The sequence below is a fragment of the Oncorhynchus kisutch genome, linkage group LG29, assembly GCF_002021735.2.
Source record: "Oncorhynchus kisutch isolate 150728-3 linkage group LG29, Okis_V2, whole genome shotgun sequence".
In the NCBI taxonomy this organism is placed as follows: Eukaryota; Metazoa; Chordata; class Actinopteri; order Salmoniformes; family Salmonidae; genus Oncorhynchus; species Oncorhynchus kisutch.
In genome coordinates this window covers 27090468-27097772 of record NC_034202.2, presented here as the reverse complement: position 1 = coordinate 27097772, position 7305 = coordinate 27090468, and positions in this window count along the sequence as shown.

Genomic DNA, 7305 nt, shown 5'->3' with positions numbered 1-7305 from the left:
TCTTAGCCAATTTTTCATTTATTCATACCATTGCTATAAGTAATCCTGAAGAAAACACCCGCATAATGTCACCTATCTACAGTATATAGTCAATTCCCCAATTTAATTTACATTTTGGGCACACAAAGTGCCATTTAGCAGTGTAGCAATGGCTCTAATCGCAAATAGATTTTCATTGCGCATCTTAGTAAATAAGTACAAGGACTTTATTACAAAGTACGTTTGAGAAGACAACTTTTCTTATCTTCTCAATGTAGTAAAGTACATATTTAGATTTATTAGGCGTAAGACATAACGAGTAAGGTTACAGTCCACGTGCTGGACCTAAGACCCCTAAGCCATAATGTACCAGGTTACAGACCAAGTAGCTGGACCTAAGACCCCTAACACATAAGTTACCAGGTTACAGACCAAGTAGCTGGACCTAAGACCCCTAACACATAATGTACCAGGTTACAGACCATGTAGCTGGACCTAAAACCCCTAGACATAACGAGTCAGGTTACAGACCATGTAGATAGGCCTAAGACCCTTAGACATAACAAGTCAGGTTACAGACCATGTAGCTAGGCCTAAGACCCCTAGACATAACGAGTCAGGTTACTACAGACCATGTAGCTAGGCCTAAGAGCCCCTAGACATAACGAGTCAGGTTACTACAGACCATGTAGCTAGGCCTAAGAGCCCCTAGACATAACGAGTCAGGTTACTACAGACCATGTAGCTAGGCCTAAGAGCCCCTAGACATAACGAGTCAGGTTACTACAGACCATGTAGCTAGGCCTAAGAGCCCCTAGACATAACGAGTCAGGTTACTACAGACCATGTAGCTAGGCCTAAGAGCCCCTAGACATAACGAGTCAGGTTACTACAGACCATGTAGCTAGGCCTAAGAGCCCCTAGACATAACGAGTCAGGTTACTACAGACAATGTAGCTAGGCCTAAGAGCCCCTAGACATAACGAGTCAGGTTACTACAGACCATGTAGCTAGGCCTAAGAGCCCCTAGACATAACGAGTCAGGTTACTACAGAACATGTAGCTAGGCCTAAGAGCCCCTAGACATTACGAGTCAGGATACAGACCATGTAGATAGGCCTAAGACCCCTAGATATAACGAGTCAGGTTACAGACCATGTAGATAGGACCCCTAGATATAACGAGTCAGGTTACAGACCACATTGCTAGGCCTAAGACATAACGAGTCAGGATACAGACCATGTAGCTAGGCCTAAGACCCCTAGACATAACAAGTCAGGTTACAGACCATGTAGATAGGCCAAAGACCCCTAGACATAACGAGTCAGGATACAGACCATGTAGCTAGGCCTAAGAGCCCCTAGACATAACGAGTCAGGTTACTACAGAACATGTAGCTAGGCCTAAGAGCCCCTAGACATTACGAGTCAGGTTACTACAGACCATGTAGCTAGGCCTAAGAGCCCCTAGACATAACGAGTCAGGTTACTACAGACCATGTAGCTAGGCCTACGAGCCCCTAGACATAACGAGTCAGGTTAATACAGACCATGTAGCTAGGCCTAAGAGCCCCTAGACATAACGAGTCAGGTTACAGACCACATTGCTAGGCCTAAGACATAACGAGTCAGGTTACAGACCATGTAGCTAGGCCTAAGACCCCTAGACATAGCGAGTCAGGTTACAGACCACATTGCTAGGCCTAAGACATAACGAGTCAGGATACAGACCATGTAGCTAGGCCTAAGACCCCTAGACATAACGAGTCAGGATACAGACCATGTAGATAGGCCAAAGACCCCTAGACATAACGAGTCAGGATACAGACCATGTAGCTAGGACCCCTAGATACTGTATAACAAGTCATGTTACCGACCATGTAGCTAGGCCAAAGACCCCTAGACATAACGAGTCAGGTTACAGACCATGTAGCTAGGCCAAAGACCCCTAGACATAACGAGTCAGGTTACTACAGACCATGTAGCTAGGCCTAAGAGCCCCTAGACATAACGAGTCAGGTTACTACAGACCATGTAGCTAGGCCTAAGAGCCCCTAGACATAACGAGTCAGGTTACTACAGACCATGTAGCTAGGCCTAAGAGCCCCTAGACATAACGAGTCAGGTTACTACAGACCATGTAGCTAGGCCTAAGAGCCCCTAGACATAACGAGTCAGGTTACTACAGACCATGTAGCTAGGCCTAAGAGCCCCTAGACATAACGAGTCAGGTTACTACAGATAATGTAGCTAGGCCTAAGAGCCCCTAGACATAACGAGTCAGGTTACTACAGACAATGTAGCTAGGCCTAAGAGCCCCTAGACATAACAAGTCAGGTTACTACAGATCATGTAGCTAGGCCTAAGAGCCCCTAGACATAACGAGTCAGGTTACTACGTACCATGTTGCTAGGCCTAAGATCCCCTAGACATAACGAGTCAGGTTACTACAGACCATGTAGCTAGGCCTAAGAGCCCCTAGACATAATGAGTTAGGATACAGACCATGTAGCTAGGACCCCTAGATACTGTATAACAAGTCATGTTACAGACCATGTAGCTAGGCCAAAGACCCCTAGACATAACGAGTCAGGATACAGACCATGTAGCTAGGACCCCTAGATACTGTATAACAAGTCATGTTACAGACCATGTAGCTAGGCCAAAGACCCCTAGACATAACGAGTCAGGTTACACACCATGTAGCTAGGCCAAAGACCCCTAGACATAATGAGTTAGGATACAGACCATGTAGCTAGGCCTAAGATCCCCTAGACATAACGAGTCAGGTTACTACAGACCATGTAGCTAGGCCTAAGAGCCCCTAGACATAACGAGTCAGGTTACTACAGACCATGTAGCTAGGCCTAAGAGCCCCTAGACATAACGAGTCAGGCATACAAGTATCTAAGTATCTGACTGAGCGGTGGTAGGCAGAAGCAGGCGCGTGCATAAACATTGTCGTGGAAATGTCCTCTATTTACCAAATCATGGGAGCAAACCACACACACAAGTCAGAGTTAGTTATAAAAGTCCATCTTTTAATTATATAAGCTCTATAGCATTTTGACTTTCAACAGTTCAGTATCTCTAATGAAAAGTTGAGAGTCCCCACACAATGGCAAAATGGGATCCTTTATAGCAAAGATCACACATAGTCAGACAGCATAGACATAATTCATCGTTCAGCTTTGTCTCCTTTCCCAAACCCCAGAACCATAAACCAATCCTCCAAATCAACAGGCATATATCAAATTGTCATTTAGATACAACCCACTCTAAATACAAACTCCTGGACAAACTCACGGAGAGGAGAATGAGCTATAGGTTAAGATAGAAACAACATTAGAGGGAGCATAGAATGATTCCAGACACTGCCACCCTCCTTTCCCCACTAGAAAAAAGTAGGGAGTGAAAGATATGTTTACACATGATGACACTTTGACCTCTCCCCTCTCAGCGGCCCATGCAACTTAGTCTTGACATAGAACAGATAACTGCAACCTCGCCACAGTATTATACAAAAATACCATTCTGATGAGAAGTAACTTACACACATTTGATGAATATAAAACATCTTACATATGTTACCAACAAATTCTGAATCTTCCACGACAACATTCATTCAAACAGCACTTTCGTTCATTTTGCCAGCAGCTCTTCATTGTGAATCAAACATTGCGCTGTTTGTCTTCAAGCCTATCAACTCCCGAGATGAGGCTAGTGTAACCGAAGTGAAATGGCTAGCTAGTTAGCGCGCGCTAATAGCGTTTCAAACGTCACTCGCTCTTCTAGTAGTTGATCCCCTTGCTCTGCATGGGTAATGCTGCTTCGTTGGTGGCTGTTGTCGTTGTGTTGCTGGTTCAAGCCCAGGGAGGAGCGAGGAGAGGGACGGAAGCTATACTGTTACACTGGCAATACTAAAGTGCCTATAAGATCATCCAATAGTCAAAGGTTAATGAATTCAAATGTATAGAGGGAAATAGTCCTATAATTCCTATAATAACTACAACCTAAAACTTCTACCTGGGAATATTGAAGTTAAAAGGAACCACCAGCTTTCATATGTTCTCATGTTCTGAGCAAGGAACTGAAACGTTAGCTTTCTTACATAGCACAATATTGCACTTTTACTTTCTTCTCCAACACTTTGTTTTTGCATTATTTAAACCAAATTGAACATCTTCATTATTTACTTGAGGCTTAATAGATTAATAAATGTATTAGCCTATTAAGTTAAATAAACATGTTCAATTTGGTTTAAATAATGCAAAAACAAAGTGTTGGAGAAGAAAGTAAAAGTGCAATATTGTGCTATGTAAGAAAGCTAACGTTTCAGTTCCTTGCTCAGAACATGAGAACATATGAAAGCTGGTGGTTCCTTTTAACTTCAATATTCCCAGGTAAGAAGTTTTAGGTTGTAGTTATTATAGGAATTATAGGACTATTTCCCTCTATACATTTGAATTTCATTAACCTTTGACTATTGGATGATCTTATAGGCACTTTAGTATTGCCAGTGTAACAGTATAGCTTCCGTCCCTCTCCTCGCTCCTCCCTGGGCTTGAACCAGCAACACAACGACAACAGCCACCAACGAAGCAGCATTACCCATGCAGAGCAAGGGGATCAACTACTAGAAGAGCGAGTGACGTTTGAAACGCTATTAGCGCGCGCTAACTAGCTAGCCATTTCACTTCGGTTACACTAGCCTCATCTCGGGAGTTGATAGGCTTGAAGACAAACAGCGCAATGTTTGATTCACAATGAAGAGCTGCTGGCAAAATGAACGAAAGTGCTGTTTGAATGAATGTTGTCGTGGAAGATTCAGAATTTGTTGGTAACATATGTAAGATGTTTTATATTCATCAAATGTGTGTAAGTTACTTCTCATCAGAATGGTATTTTTGTATAATACTGTGGCGAGGTTGCAGTTATCTGTTCTATGTCAAGACTAAGTTGCATGGGGCCGCTGAGAGGGGAGAGGTCAAAGTGTCATCATGTGTAAACATATCTTTCACTCCCTACTTTTTTCTAGTGGGGAAAGGAGGGTGGCAGTGTCTGGAATCATTCTATGCTCCCTCTAATGTTGTTTCTATCTTAACCTATAGCCTCATTCTCCTCTCCGTGAGTTTGTCCAGGAGTTTGTATTTAGAGTGGGTTGTATCTAAATGACAATTTGATATATGCCTGTTGATTTGGAGGATTGGTTTATGGTTCTGGGGTTTGGGAAAGGAGACAAAGCTGAACGATGAATTATGTCTATGCTGTCTGACTATGTGTGATCTTTGCTATAAAGGATCCCATTTTGCCATTGTGTGGGGACTCTCAACTTTTCATTAGAGATACTGAACTGTTGAAAGTCAAAATGCTATAGAGCTTATATAATTAAAGATGGACTTTTATAACTAACTCTGACTTGTGTGTGTGGTTTGCTCCCATGATTTGGTAAATAGAGGACATTTCCACGACAATGTTTATGCACGCGCCTGCTTCTGCCTACCACCGCTCAGTCAGATACTTAGATACTTGTATGCCTGACTCGTTATGTCTAGGGGCTCTTAGGCCTAGCTACATGGTCTGTAGTAACCTGACTCGTTATGTCTAGGGGCTCTTAGGCCTAGCTACATGGTCTGTAGTAACCTGACTCGTTATGTCTAGGGGATCTTAGGCCTAGCTACATGGTCTGTATCCTAACTCATTATGTCTAGGGGTCTTTGGCCTAGCTACATGGTGTGTAACCTGACTCGTTATGTCTAGGGGTCTTTGGCCTAGCTACATGGTCTGTAACATGACTTGTTATACAGTATCTAGGGGTCCTAGCTACATGGTCTGTATCCTGACTCGTTATGTCTAGGGGTCTTTGGCCTAGCTACATGGTCTGTAACATGACTTGTTATACAGTATCTAGGGGTCCTAGCTACATGGTCTGTATCCTAACTCATTATGTCTAGGGGCTCTTAGGCCTAGCTACATGGTCTGTAGTAACCTGACTCGTTATGTCTAGGGGATCTTAGGCCTAGCAACATGGTACGTAGTAACCTGACTCGTTATGTCTAGGGGCTCTTAGGCCTAGCTACATGATCTGTAGTAACCTGACTTGTTATGTCTAGGGGCTCTTAGGCCTAGCTACATTGTCTGTAGTAACCTGACTCGTTATGTCTAGGGGCTCTTAGGCCTAGCTACATTATCTGTAGTAACCTGACTCGTTATGTCTAGGGGCTCTTAGGCCTAGCTACATGGTCTGTAGTAACCTGACTCGTTATGTCTAGGGGCTCTTAGGCCTAGCTACATGGTCTGTAGTAACCTGACTCGTTATGTCTAGGGGCTCTTAGGCCTAGCTACATGGTCTGTAGTAACCTGACTCGTTATGTCTAGGGGCTCTTAGGCCTAGCTACATGGTCTGTAGTAACCTGACTCGTTATGTCTAGGGGCTCTTAGGCCTAGCTACATGGTCTGTAGTAACCTGACTCGTTATGTCTAGGGGTCTTTGGCCTAGCTACATGGTCTGTAACCTGACTCGTTATGTCTAGGGGTCTTTGGCCTAGCTACATGGTCGGTAACATGACTTGTTATACAGTATCTAGGGGTCCTAGCTACATGGTCTGTATCCTGACTCGTTATGTCTAGGGGTCTTTGGCCTATCTACATGGTCTGTATCCTGACTCGTTATGTCTAGGGGTCTTAGGCCTAGCTACATGGTCTGTATCCTGACTCGTTATGTCTTAGGCCTAGCAATGTGGTCTGTAACCTGACTCGCTATGTCTAGGGGTCTTAGGCCTAGCTACATGGTCTGTAACCTGACTCGTTATGTCTTAGGCCTAGCAATGTGGTCTGTAACCTGACTCGTTATGTCTAGGGGCTCTTAGGCCTAGCTACATGGTCTGTATTAACCTGACTCGTTATGTCTAGGGGCTCGTAGGCCTAGCTACATGGTCTGTAGTAACCTGACTCGTTATGTCTAGGGGCTCTTAGGCCTAGCTACATGGTCTGTAGTAACCTGACTCGTAATGTCTAGGGGCTCTTAGGCCTAGCTACATGTTCTGTAGTAACCTGACTCGTTATGTCTAGGGGCTCTTAGGCCTAGCTACATGGTCTGTATCCTGACTCGTTATGTCTAGGGGTCTTTGGCCTATCTACATGGTCTGTAACCTGACTTGTTATGTCTAGGGGTCTTAGGCCTAGCTACATGGTCTGTATCCTGACTCGTTATGTCTTAGGCCTAGCAATGTGGTCTGTAACCTGACTCGTTATATCTAGGGGTCCTATCTACATGGTCTGTAACCTGACTCGTTATATCTAGGGGTCTTAGGCCTATCTACATGGT